The 13,160-nt window shown below is 47.8% G+C and overlaps 1 protein-coding gene across 2 annotated transcripts in view; it reads left to right on the forward strand.

Annotated features, from left to right (window-relative positions):
- Positions 1–13,160, forward strand: part of ATP23 (ATP23 metallopeptidase and ATP synthase assembly factor homolog) — a 103,008-nt gene that overhangs the window by 28,708 nt on the left and 61,140 nt on the right. The window lies entirely within an intron of this gene.

Consider the following 13,160-nt stretch of genomic DNA (forward strand, 5'->3'; position numbering starts at 1 on the left):
AGTGGAGCAGTCAAGAACACACACAACTTTTATTACGTTTGCCATCTTTTTTTTTTTTTTTTAAGATTTTATTTATTTATTTGACAGAGAGCAAGCATGAGAGAGGGAACACAAGCAGGGATAGTGGGAGAGGGAGAGGCAGGCTACCTGCTGAGCATGGAGCCCCTAGGGTTCGATCCCAGAACCCTAGGGTTCGATCCCAGAACCCTGGGATTATGACCGAGCTGAAGGCAGATGCCTAACGGCTGAGCCACCCAGGTGCTGCAAGTTTGCCGTCTTATATAGTTGCAGTTTATGGCACCCCTGAACAATCACAATAACACATCCAAGATCACTGAGCACAGATCATCATGACAAACCAAAATGTGACACAGAGACACGAAGTGGATAAACAACACCAACAGGCTTGCTTGATGTGGGTTTGCCACAAACCTTCAATTTGTAAAAAACGCCACAACCATCTGAGCCAGGTGCAGCAAAGCCAAGTGCAATAAAATGAGGTCCACATGTTGTGGTGTCTGTCATCTGCGGCTGTGCAAGTGTGAAGGCCACAAACTTATGAGTGCGTTTGAGGATGAGAAGGAAGGCCAGTGTGGTGGGAGCAAGGTCAGCACAAGGTAGCCTGGTGTGTGCGAGAAGACCTGAAAAATGGCAGGAGCCAGGTCAAGTACAGCAACGTGAGCAAGTTTTCATCAAATCCCCAAGGGATGCTTACTTAGGCTTTTGCACACATTTGAGAACTGAGGACAATGGAGAAAGAGAACTTGGCATTGGAAAAAAACTCCATTTCAAAGTTCTTCTTCTTTTATTTTTTTTTTTTAAAGATTTTATTTATTCACTTGACAGAGAGAAATCACAAGTAGATGGAGAGGCAGGCAGAGAGAGAGAGAGAAGGAAGCAGGCTCCCTGCAGAGCAGAGAGCCCGACGCGGGACTCGATCCCAGGACCCTGAGATCATGACCTGAGCCGAAGGCAGCGGCTCAACCCACTGAGCCACCCAGGCGCCCCATATTTTTTAAAAAAGATTTTATTTATTTATTTGACACAGAGAGAAAGCAGAAGCAGAGGGAGTGGGAGAGGGAGAAGGAGAAGCAGACCCCCCTACTGAGCAGGGAGCTGGATGCAGGGCTCAAGTGGGGCTCGATCCCAGGACCCTGGGATCATGACCCGGCCGAAGGCAGATGTTCAACCACCTGAGCCACCCAGGAGACCCCAAAGTTATTCTTAAAAAAGTGGTTCTAGATACTACCACATCCTCTTACATGCCCATCACCCATCTTCAACACCATCAACTTAATTTTACAAAGCAAACTGAAAATAGTAGCCAGGAAGGAAGGAGGAAAACCAGGGAAGTGCTGTGTCCATGAAGCATGTCAGAGAGAGAGAGAGACAAAGAGAGAGAGGTAATCAGTGGGGAATTAAGGCAGAAAGGTTGTGTATGCTTAGCAGAGGTCATAGTCCTATGGCCCCATGGGGACCCACAGTGACACAGCGAACATGGTGGTTATGTGCGGGCAGCTTCCCTTCAACCTGTGTCCCCTGTTTCCTCTTTCAGACGATCTTCAGTGGCTACTGTATGGATGAGAGCCGGGGGTGAGGTTTGGATCTGGGTTCAGGGAGTTTATCTGGGGAGTGATAGCAAGGGGTTTGGAGAGTTTTGTCTGGGGGGTGATTAGGGGTTCATGGAGTTCATCTGGGGAATGATAGGGGCATTCAGGGAGTTTATCTGGAGGGTAATCGGGGAGCAAGGGGAGTGAGGCAGGGAAGGAGCAAAAGCATGAAGAGTGTGTTACTGAGCTGGTCAGCACTGTGGGTAACTGGAGCTCAAACTGGCTGACCATAACCTGAGAAGTTCCTAGGTAGAAGGTATCTCAAATTGTCCCTCAGAAGCCCAGAAGGCTAGGCCTTCTATTCAGTGGACTCTCACTCCCATTTCTGGAGGGTTGTGCCAGGAACATCACCCTCCTGTATTTCTGGGCTGCTCTGCATGCTGGCTGAGGGAATGCACCAGGTTCATGCAGCAGAAAGCCGGAGATGCGGTGGCTGCTGAGGGGGGCTGCTGTCAGTGCATGGGGGTCTGTTTGCTGCAGCCACAGCCCAGTCCACGGTGGGCCACAGACACATAGTGTGGAGCTAGTCTAAAGTTGTCTCCTGCAGCTCCTGCCACCTGCACAACAGAATCTGAACTCCTTATTGTGACACTGGCCTCCCTCTCTTACCCAGTTCTGAAACCTGGAAGTCATTCTAAATGCTCCCCTTAGCGCCCTCGTCCTTGTTTGCTGCCACCGTCACCCCCTTAGAACAGAGAGTCATTCCTTGAGGACCATGATGATGACCTCTTCACCTTTTATTAAGTACAGGGATACCAGATAAATGATGTGTTATGAAAAGTTCACGGTGCTGTAAGCACAAAGGAGTGCACAGAAGGGAATCCCCCCCACCCCCCAGTACCAGAGGCTCAGGGAAAACTTCTGGAAGGAGTGATGAAGAAGCTGGACTCTGAGGACTGGGTAGGAATTAGCCAAGCTTACAGGTTTCAGACAAAGGGAAGAGCAAGTGTGAAAACTCATGAAGAGCCAAGCAAATTTAAAACACTGAAGGGAGGTTGGATCATTTCAAGTGTGAAGGAGAGAGAGAGAGAGAGAGAGAGAGAGAGATTGGAGGTAAACAGTGGCCAAATCATGCAGAACCTGGAAAACCTTATTAAGAATATTGACTTTATTCTAAAGAAAATGGGAAACCTGAAGGATTGAAGCAGGAGAGTGTTGGGACTGAGTTGGAGTTTTAGTAAGAATACTTTAAGTATGGGGAGAAGTAAGTGCATCACACAAGATTAGAGGAAAAGAGCAGTTGGGGGAGGGTGGCCGTTGACCACGCAGTAGAGGATGGAGTTCTAAACTAGGGCAGTGGCAGTGGGGATGCAGAGAAATGGATGAATTGTAGAGATATTTAGGGGTAGGCTCAGAAGGACATGGAGGTGGGAAATGAGAGCATGGGAGAAGTCTGTGGTGATGCCCAGGTTTATGGCTTGGCAAATGGGTGGTGCATCAGTTAGCATGGGTTATGCTCTATGGTAGCAACAAACATGCTCCCAATCTCAGTAGCTTAATATAGCAAAGGTTTACTTCTCATTCTTGCTGTGTAGCCATCACAGATTGTAAAGAGAGTTTCCTCTTATCAGGGACCAGTGTGACAGAGGCTGTGTCTCAGTACATGCTTCCATAGTCGCTTGAAGGCAGCAAAAGGGGATGTGGCCAATCCTTTAAAATTAAAACTCAGTGGGGCCGCGGTGGCTCAGTTGGTTAAGCATCTGCCTTTCACTCAAGTCATGATCTCAGGTTTCTGGGACTGAGTCCTGTGTTGGGCTCCTGCTCAGTGGGAAGCCTGCTTCTCCCTCTGCCTGCTGCTTCCCCTGCTTGTGCTCACTGTCAAATAAATAAATAAAATCTTAAAAAAAATTTAATACTCAGTGTTCTTTAGCCAAAACGAGTCTCATGGCCTCCCCTCATTTCAAGGGGGGCAGGGACATGCAGTCCTACCATGGGATTGGCAGGGGGGGAATTGGACATGTCAGGTGAGTGACACCAGGGACTGCCACGGATGGAGAGTGACGGCGCTATTCACTGAGATGCGGAAATGGGTAGGACCAGTTCTGGGATCCTGCACCTCTCCAACACATCCTGCGTTCTGTGGCCAGAATCCTTTTCCCAAAACAAAAGTCTCATGTCATTCTCTTTTCAAATCTCTTTAGAATCCAAATCCCACTCCCCTACCCAGTAGCTGTGTAAACCCATAGCGCGGTCAAGGGTCTTAGCACTTGCCTACCTGCCCAGCTCCGTCTGCTGGCATTCCTCTCTGTCCCAGCCACCTTCTCCCCCTTTATTCTCCAGCAGGACTCAGAGTGCCCTGAATATGCCTCACTTTCTCAGCCTCCAGACCCTCACGCGTGCTTTTTTCTCTGCCTGGAACTCCTCCTTCACTCTTTGCCTCCCTACGCATCTGGAAAGCTTCTATTCCTCCTGTGAGAAGCCTTTCTATATTCCTCCAGGCAGACTTAGGTGCACCTTCTTTTATTCCACTGGTTCATGTTATCCCCATTTCTATGACAGTCCTGACTTTATTTTGATAATAGCATTTAGGTGTCTCTTTCCCTCTGAAGGTGGCTTCTAAACTCCTTATTTGTTGTCTACTCAGTAGCTATTCCTTACACCTTGCCACAGCACACGGGTTCCCTCAGAGGATTCACTTATTCCCAGCAAAGGGATTCAGGTAGGATGGACTCCTGACCCCAGCTATCCCTCAGCTAATCAATACATCGACCTAAGTGGCTGGTTCAGGGATGGGTACTTGACCCATTTTAAGGAAATGGGAGAACACGAGTCTTGGGACTTGTAAAGCAGGTACGAGTATGAAGATGTGAGTCTGGAATTGCTGAGCCATTTGATGACTCCCGTGGGAGGACCTGGAACTGCTAGAAGGCCACCATAGGAAACAAGGTGATGAAACCACCATGAAAGGCTGTGTGGCACAGGGGGAAAACAGATTCCTTGGTGACATGTGTGAACTCTTGGATCAAGCAATTGCTCACAGCCAGCTCTTCCTCAGGACTTCAGAGTAATGTGAACCAATACCTTTTCCTTACTGCTTAAGCTGGTTGAGTTGGATTTTTGTTTCTTGCCACCTAAAGAGTCCTCACTAGTACAGAAATCAGTAACACGAGTGTGGAGGCATTTCAAGAGGGAGGAGCTCCCCCCCGCCAAAGTGAAGTTGGTTCAACCAAGGAGGTAAGATGAAGAGCAGTAAGAACCCCTATATCTTGGGTTGAGAAATTGGTAATCTGATATAGCTAGTTATACGGTTTCCTATTATATCTTGGGAGGCAGATCATGTGCCTGCTGTAGCTGTAGCTGAGATTCTGGAAACTGGCAGGACTGGAAAATCCCCCAACTTTTGCCTCCAGGTACATTACGATAAGCAGAAACAGGGGTGGGGGAATACATTGCATGAGATAAGACTGGGATATGGATTAATCCGGCTCCCTAGCCCTTTCTTCAGCACCTCCTGTTTTCTACACCTCCAAAGGGAATTATCAATCCCATCAGAGATGTAGGTGGGATATCAGGCTACAGGTAAGGACCAGACTCAAGGTGCCTTCCCAGTTGTTCTAAGGTATAGTTCAAAATTAAATATAAGGCTGAATGTCTGGAGGGACGCTAAGGCCCATTTCGTACCAGACTCCAGACCTAGTCTAGTCTCAGCAAGATCTCTGGTTTTATATACTAGCTCATAGAATATGTCAGAAGCAAATAGACTAGAAGCCTATCAATGGAGTTGTAGTGCCAAAGAAACTCTATGCCCAGATGAGTGTCTAAAGACTTTTCAACTCTTAGATCCCCCAACACAGTGAATCAACCTTCATAGAAATAAAACATTAAAGAACTGTAATTCTTACAGTTTATATGTACATATGAATTTTATCTAAGGTGTCAATTTTGGGTTTCATCCCCCTCGAATATGATTCCTTTCCTCTGAGATTGGTCTCAGGAATAAGCATTATTGATAAATGTCCCTGATGATTCACATCAGCAGGTGACGAGGGAACCTCACTTTGGGAGACATTGCATTTAGGGTAATATTAAATTCCTTATGGACAGGCAGCAGGACTTCTTTTGTCTTCACAGTATCTTGCACTGTGTAGGGCACACAGAATGGGAGCTTGGCAGGGTCTTGTCTACTAGACCTGGAAAGCCTGGGTTTCCAGAGCCAAGGTGGTTTTGGGAAGTGTGTAGACTATGACTCCAGAGACTGATCTCCCTGAATTCCTGCCTCCTGCTCCTTGATTCTTCTTTGCACCTATTGGGGCAGCCATATCCAGACACTGAGTGGGCAGAGAATATATCTGGTATCTTTTCTCAGTGCCCCTTATGGAGGCAGAGAGCTCTGCATACATCTGTGGGGGTGAGGAATGTGTCAAATACTGGAGAGAGTGTTTACTGGGTTTCTCATGTTTATTTTCTTCCTTCCACCACACCTCAGGACAGGGAGTGTTCTGAGAGCCTCAGTGAAGCAATTATACATTTCTGGCATGTTGGGTGACTTGTGTCTCAACTTCACACACCATCAAAGGCCTTGGAATTGTCAAGGTCAGGATATTTAAAACCACATTCTTGGGAGTGTTCTGGACACTGCCAGCTCAGCTCAGGAAGAGAGACGTGCCCAGAGGACAGCTGTCAGGGTTAGTGCCCACAGTTTATGGCAGGTCTAACAGCATGCAGCAGTTATGGGTATGGCTGTGTTGTTATTTAGTTCTAGTTGGTGATTGCCAAGTGACCACAGATTTCTCTTTATTCATTCTCCTAAACATTTAATTCAGCACCTACTGTATGCCAGACACCAGGGAGGATACAAAGATGTGTAGGCACAAATTTACCCCAAATGAGCTCACAGACCAGAAAGGAACATAGTGGTCCTGCAGAGACTCATGAACAATAATCACACCCACAGGCAGGGTATTATAAGCTCACTAAGGAAGGATATACAACTTGGAGTGGTGGAGATGATGGAAGGGCATAGGAAAATCTTCTGGGAGTAGGGTCTTGGGCTGAATATATAAACTGAAGTAAGTTAACCAGGCCAACTTCAGTTTCTGGCCAAGATGGAATAACAGGGGTGGAATTTACCCTACCACGTGAAGCAATGAGAAAGTTGTACAATATATGTGAAACAATGGTTTTGGACATTAGCACAGGACAATGGTCCTCAGGAGAGGGAAAACAACCCAGGTGAGCCCTGAAATTGTTTCAGCCTACTGTCTTGAGAGAGTTCCTAGTGTGTAGCACAAAAAGGAGGACACAGGTGAAGTTCAATAGTTTCTCAGAGTTGAGGAGATAGACCAGGGAATCTAGGGAGGCCAAGGCACGGAAGAGTGAGGCACGGAGGAGGGAAGGATGAAAGGAGAGAGGGAAATAGAGAAAGAGATAGGAAAGGAGATATCCAGAAATCTGCAGAGGGTTCCTTTGAGTCTTTTGCTGAGTATTGGTCAGAGCATGTGTATATGGAAACCACCTGAGTGAGGGAAACAACCATGAGGAAAGGAACACAGGAATTAATCTCTGGAGCTCACACAAGGCAAAGAATAATTTGTATTCACTAGCCAGGATGGCAAACCTCATACATCACAAGACATCAGACAGAATACTCAGAAGGGGATTACCTCAGTCGTGGGGCAAAATTAACTCTTGACTAAGGAATATGCTGGTTCCAACTAACAAAACTTAAAAACAAGCCTTAAAAGTATCAAACTGCTTTCAAGTAACTTAACTGTGTCCCAAAACAAAGCTCAAGAGTATTTATAGGAATTTACAGGACAAACATGTCCAGCATCTAACAAGGTAAAATTCACAATGTTTGCTATTCAGTTCAAAATCACTAGGTATGCAAATAATCAAGAAAATATGACCTATGACAAAAGAAAGAAATCAATCAATGGAAGCAGACCCAGAAATGACATATATGTTAGAATAAGGACATCAGTAGACATTAGTTGACAAAGACATATAATGTTCAAGAAAGTAAAAGAAGGATTAAACATGTTAAGTAAAAGCATGGCAGATATAAAAAAGATCCAAATCGGGGTGCCTGGGTGGCTCAGTGGGTTAAAGCCTCTGCCTTCAGCTCAGGTCATGATTCCAGGGTCTTGGGATTGAGCCCCACATCAGGCTCTCTACTCAGCAGGAAGCCTGCTCCCCACCCCACCGCCTGCCTCTCTGTCTACTTGTGATCTCTGTCTGTCAAATAAATAAATAAATCTTAAAAAAAAAAAAGAAAAAAAGATTCAAATCAAACTTCTAGATATGAAAAACAATATGAAGTGCAAAAACACCCTGGATGGGATTAACATCAAGTAGACACCGCGGAGGAAAACAGTGGTAAATGTAAAGACATAATTATAGAGACTATCCAAAATGAAATACAGGGGTGAAAAAAGACTAAGGAAAGGAAAAAAAAAAAAAACAAAATAAAACAAAACAGAACATCAGTAATCTCTGAGAAGACTCCTGGGACCTAACATATGTGTAATTGGAGTTTCAGAAAAAGGAGAAGGGCAGAAAATATAATAAAAAAAATAATGATGGTTAAGTTGGAAGAGCACAAGACTGCTCATCTCAGGGTTGTGAGTCTGAACCTCATGTTGGGTGTAGAGATTACTTAAAAGTAAATAAGTTAATAAAATTTTTTAAAATGACCCAATATATTCCAAATGTCATGAAAACTATAAACCCAAGAAGGTCAATGAACCCCTAGCACAAGAAACTGAGCTGTATAAAGGCACATCATAATCAAACTGCTTGAAAGCAATATTAAATAGAATATCTTACATACAACCACAGGGAAAAAGACATCACATATAAAGGAACAAAGATAAAAATGACAGCAGACTTCTTTTAAAAATAAAGCCAGGGGTCAATGGAACAACATCTTTAAAGTACTGAAAGAAATAAAGGTCACTCTAGAATTTTATACCCAACAAAAATAACTTTCAGAAATGAAAATGAAATTTCAAACAAAACATGAAAAAATTCATCATCATCAGACTTACACTATAGGAAATGTTGACAAAATCCTTCAAGCAGAAGGAAAATTATACTGGATCAAAGTCTGGATCTACACGAGGCAATTAAGAGCACTAGAATTGAGGTGTTTCATCTAACATGAAGAAGGAGTAGTATCATTAGGGTATTACAATTTTGAAACCTCAAAGAATAGTGGATCTAGGCAAGCATGAACAATGGTTGACAATATCACAAAAAGGGAGACAACCAGATATCTATCACATGCATCAATAGAGACACACTTCACCATCTGTGTAAAGAACCTTGACCAAAAAGCAGAAAAAAAGAGGTCATAATAGTCAAACCTGATTCTAGATCTAACTACCAATTTATAGGATGTATAAGTGGCAGGAAAACATTTAAGTGACACCAGTTGGTTTTAGCAGACAAACAAACCCAGATTTGGGAAATTCTGTAGGATAAACCACCAGATTTTTATTTCATCAAAACAAACAAGAAAACAAACAAACAAACAAACTTGCAAGGAGATAGAACGAGAGAGAGTGACAGTTACGTGGAGGGGCATCTGTAGACAGCAAGGGACTTAAGTAACATATCAGTCAGTCACAACATGTGGTTCTTATTTAGATCCCTAATTCTAACTGAAAAGGGAAAAACTGGATGGCATTCAGGAGAATGTGAACACTGACAGGTATATGAAGGAATTATTGGAGGAAAAAAAAAGTGAGCCAGGCCAGGAGAGGAGGAAGTTCACTCCAGAGGGTGGGGACAGCAAGAGCCAAGGCGTGCCCTCTTAGTGAGCAGGGAGCAGTCTGGCAGCTTCCTGCTGCATACACGTCTTCTCTTACCTCTAGGCTCGGGCTGGCTCTGCTGCTCTGGTTTTGGAGCTAGGAGAAGACCGAGTAATTGACATGGAGACTATTTATGTCAATGTTTTCTGGCCTCCTGGGTGTAGAGGCTGCCTTAAGAGGAAGTCCTGAGGGTTGTCAAGGCCATTCTCAGCAACAAGGGACAAGGACTGAGCAGCGTGGGTGGGACAGAGGCTTTGAGAGCCCTAACCTCATCCCCACCTCCCAGGTCTGCCCCGGGGGGAGAAGACCAAGATGGGGAGACCGAGCAAAGAGAAGAAGAGGAAAGAAAGGAGGGAGGAGAGCCCCAGAGGCTGGGGTTAGAGCTCGGTGTGCATTCGGGGCCTTCAAAGTGCCACTTGACTTCAGGCTCTAAACATTGAGGGGCATGCTGCCCTCCTCCCCTCATGCTGCCTGCAGGCTGGGTGGAGGGCAAAGCTTTGAAAAAGGACGGAGAAAGGGGACACTCTGGCCACTGAGACTACAGAGTTTGCTTAGGTTGACAAGAAAGCTGATGTAATGAAATGGCTGAAGGACAGGCCAGGGGACCTGACCCTGGCTTACCCATGATCACGCAGGGTTGACCACAGACACCAAGGGGCCCCTGTTCTGTGGTTCACTGTTGCACCGCACGCTCAGTGAGAGACAACAAGAATCTTATGAGCTTAATGGTAACTCATTAGGCCGGGCCCTCTTTTAGGTGTTTTACATATTCATTTCATCTCCTCAACAACCCTTTGAGGAAGTTACTGTTATTAAACCGATCAGAGAGATGAGGTAACAGCCTAGAGAGGAGAAGTCAATTACTTGAGGTCACACAGATAGAAAGTGGCCCAGTTGTAACTGAACCTAGGGAAAATCTAGTTCCAGAGCTCACGCTCTTTGCCACTCCCCTGAACAGCGGCAACAACCTGGGGCCAGGCCAGTGTCAGCCCACTCCCCAGACCGAGCTTTGTGCGGCCTCTTCCTCCCCCCCCCCCCAGGCCAGCTGGGGCTCAGGGCTGGAGGCTTCCTGGTGCTCTGGAAGAGACCTTGGAACCACGCTGGAAAAGCCACCCTGTGCACGAAGGGCTGTTCAGGCCCCAAGGCTGGGGGAGAGTTTGCCAAAAACAACAGCAAGCCTTTCCTAAACTGTTCTCAGCTGCACAGCCTGGACGCTGGGCTGCTTGTCCGTGATTCTTATCAGCTCTCTGACAGAGAGCTCTGAATGGCGAGCATTCCGATCCCAGAATATTAGGTGAGAACCGGGGAAGGGAAGGCAGCACCCTGCCAGGAGGAGGGCTCGGAAAGGCCCGGATGTGAAGCCCAGCCTCGCTCTTGGTGGGCAGCTGGGGCCCCTCCCCAGGTTCTGGCAGAACACCCTTGAACAATTTAGCCTGAAATAGCATAAGAACTTCTTTCCCATTTTTTTTTTCCAGGCTTTTGGATGAAATTATATTTTACAAATGACTCATTATTATATTTATAGCTTCTCTCCAAATGATTCAAATTGTGGTTTGTCGCCTCCCTGTCTCTCAGCTCCCCCCAGCTCGACAGGGAGAAGTGCTGTTTACTGTATGGCCAGGTGTGGCTGCGGAGAGCAGCTCTGCCCTCCCTATAATTACGTTTGCCTGAGCCCTGACAAGCACCCCAACGCGGTTAGTCATGTGCAGCCTTTGTTCCAGCATGTTGTTGGGAGACAGTATCCGACATTAACTCAGCTTGGAATCTGCTCCTGGAGGAAGTGCATGTGTGTGGTGGGGGGAGTGGGCGCGAGTGGGTAGCAGGAGGGGGAGGCCTGTTCTCGGGGAGGCTGTGACAGAGGGTGCCTTTGTGAGGGCAAAGACGGGGGAAGCTGAAGCTGTGGTTCCTCAAAGGCCCGGGAGAGGCGGCTGGGGTGCGAGAAAGGGCCTACTTCTTGGTGGGGTGGGCAGTACTCCGCCCGCACCTGCCACCCCGAGCCTCCAGGGAGGAGTCGAGAGGCAGCCGGTGGCTCAGACATCTCAGGCTGGGCTAGTGTCACGTTGTCAGCACGTCACGGTTTCTTGTGAGGAACCACTCTAGCTCTTTCTGGAAGGGGCGTGCGGGGGGTGGGGGGTGGGGGTGTTCTTGAGTTCCCTCCCCCTACCAGAAAGCTCCTCGCTCAGTGTCTGCTCAGGTCGCACTCCCCACTCACCCTGGCTGCTCCTGAGCTCCCAGGAAGGTGTGGTCTTGTGGTGCAGCTCTCTCTCACACAGGCCACCTTGGAGAGGAAGGGTGGAGAGGAGTCCGGGATGAGGCCCTACTTACTCTGCTAGGTGCCACTGGGATCAGAGTCCCCCTAGTCTGCTCTGCCTGGATACTAAGAAAAGGTAAAAGGCCAAAAAATGGGAAAGATCATTTTGGCATTCCTGGTGACATTCTGAGCGTCTCACAACAACCCCCTGCCCCTTGGGGTCCTTGGATCTGAGGGGTGGAGACCCGCAGATGCCTCTGGCTGGCTGTGGGTTGAGGGCTCTGGACCAGCGGCAAGGAGAGTCACCCCAAGCGCCCTCAAGGCCCAGAGGAGGGAAGGGAAACAGGCCACTCCAGAGGGAATCGGCTTCCCCGGAAACCTCTGCACACCCCTTCCTGTGCTTTAAAGGAACATTGGCTTCTTGGCGGTAGAGATCCTGCAGCTGGGCCGCCCTGGCTGCACAGGAGGCCGGGTGGCGTGTGGTGGGAAGCCTGCACTTGGACATGGTTTTAACCCCGGGGCTCTGTTTGTGTCCCCGGATTGCCCGCCCGGGTTCCTTCAGGCCTGATTCCATTTTCACTTCTTGGCACTGCCTGAGTGAGTGGGAAGGGGACTCGGGAGGAGGTGATGTGGGAATGGGTGTGGATGAGCATAACGTAATTATTGGTGAAATCAGTATGAAGCCTTAAGCAGATGACTTCCATCTGGGCTCAGCTGGGTCCCTGTGAAGCGCCCGAGCTGGTCCTGAGGCACGGCAGGGGCCGGAGACCGGGAGTCCTGGGACCTCTCCCTTTAGGATGTTCTATGGAGGTGGGGAGGGGTCCTAAGTCTCTCCTCAAAGGGAAGGGAAGGCTGAGAGGAGGACCAGGAAGGGTTGTATGAGGCAGAGTGGCAAAAGGAAGGGAGAAGGTCAGGTGTGGCCTTACCTGGGGTGTGGGTGACCTGAACGTCCTCTTCAGGCCTGAGGGAAAGAGAGAATTTATTGGAAAGAAGTGCTAGGGGCTCGAGGCTGGGTCAGTCGGTGGAGTGTGCAACTCTTGATCTCGGGATTGTGGGTTTGAGCCCCATGCTGGGTGTAGAGATTACTTAAAAAAATAAAATATTGAAAGAAAGATGGAAAGGAAAAAAGGGTGAGCAAGCTGCCTCTTACCTCAGGTGCAAGCCGAGCCAGGGCTGGGGGGCCTCTAGCCACAGGGAAGCCAGCTGGTGGTCAGACTGAGGGGCAGCCAACTCGGCCAACTGAGGCCACCTTTGGAACACCTTCTTCATGGGGTTTGTGGTCTGTGGTAGTCCTACTTGTTTTGGCCCTTTTCCATCAGTCTTTCGACAGCCATGTCAGTGGACCGAGAGTGTTTTGAACATTATTATAAAAGGTGCCATTTTCGAATGTGTGCTCATGGGCTACACCTCTCCTCCCTGGCGTCCCTCCTACTCCCCGCCCCAGCTGTGCGCCCACTTGGAGCCCCATTCCACGCTTCATCCAGGCAATGCTACACGCATCCTGTGGGCAAAGCTGGAGGCTGGCTTGGAATAAAGGCCAGTCAT

Source organism: Mustela putorius, unplaced genomic scaffold (genome assembly GCF_011764305.1).
Source record: "Mustela putorius furo isolate JIRA1106 unplaced genomic scaffold, ASM1176430v1.1 tig00003988_pilon_pilon_pilon, whole genome shotgun sequence".
NCBI lineage: Eukaryota > Metazoa > Chordata > Mammalia > Carnivora > Mustelidae > Mustela > Mustela putorius.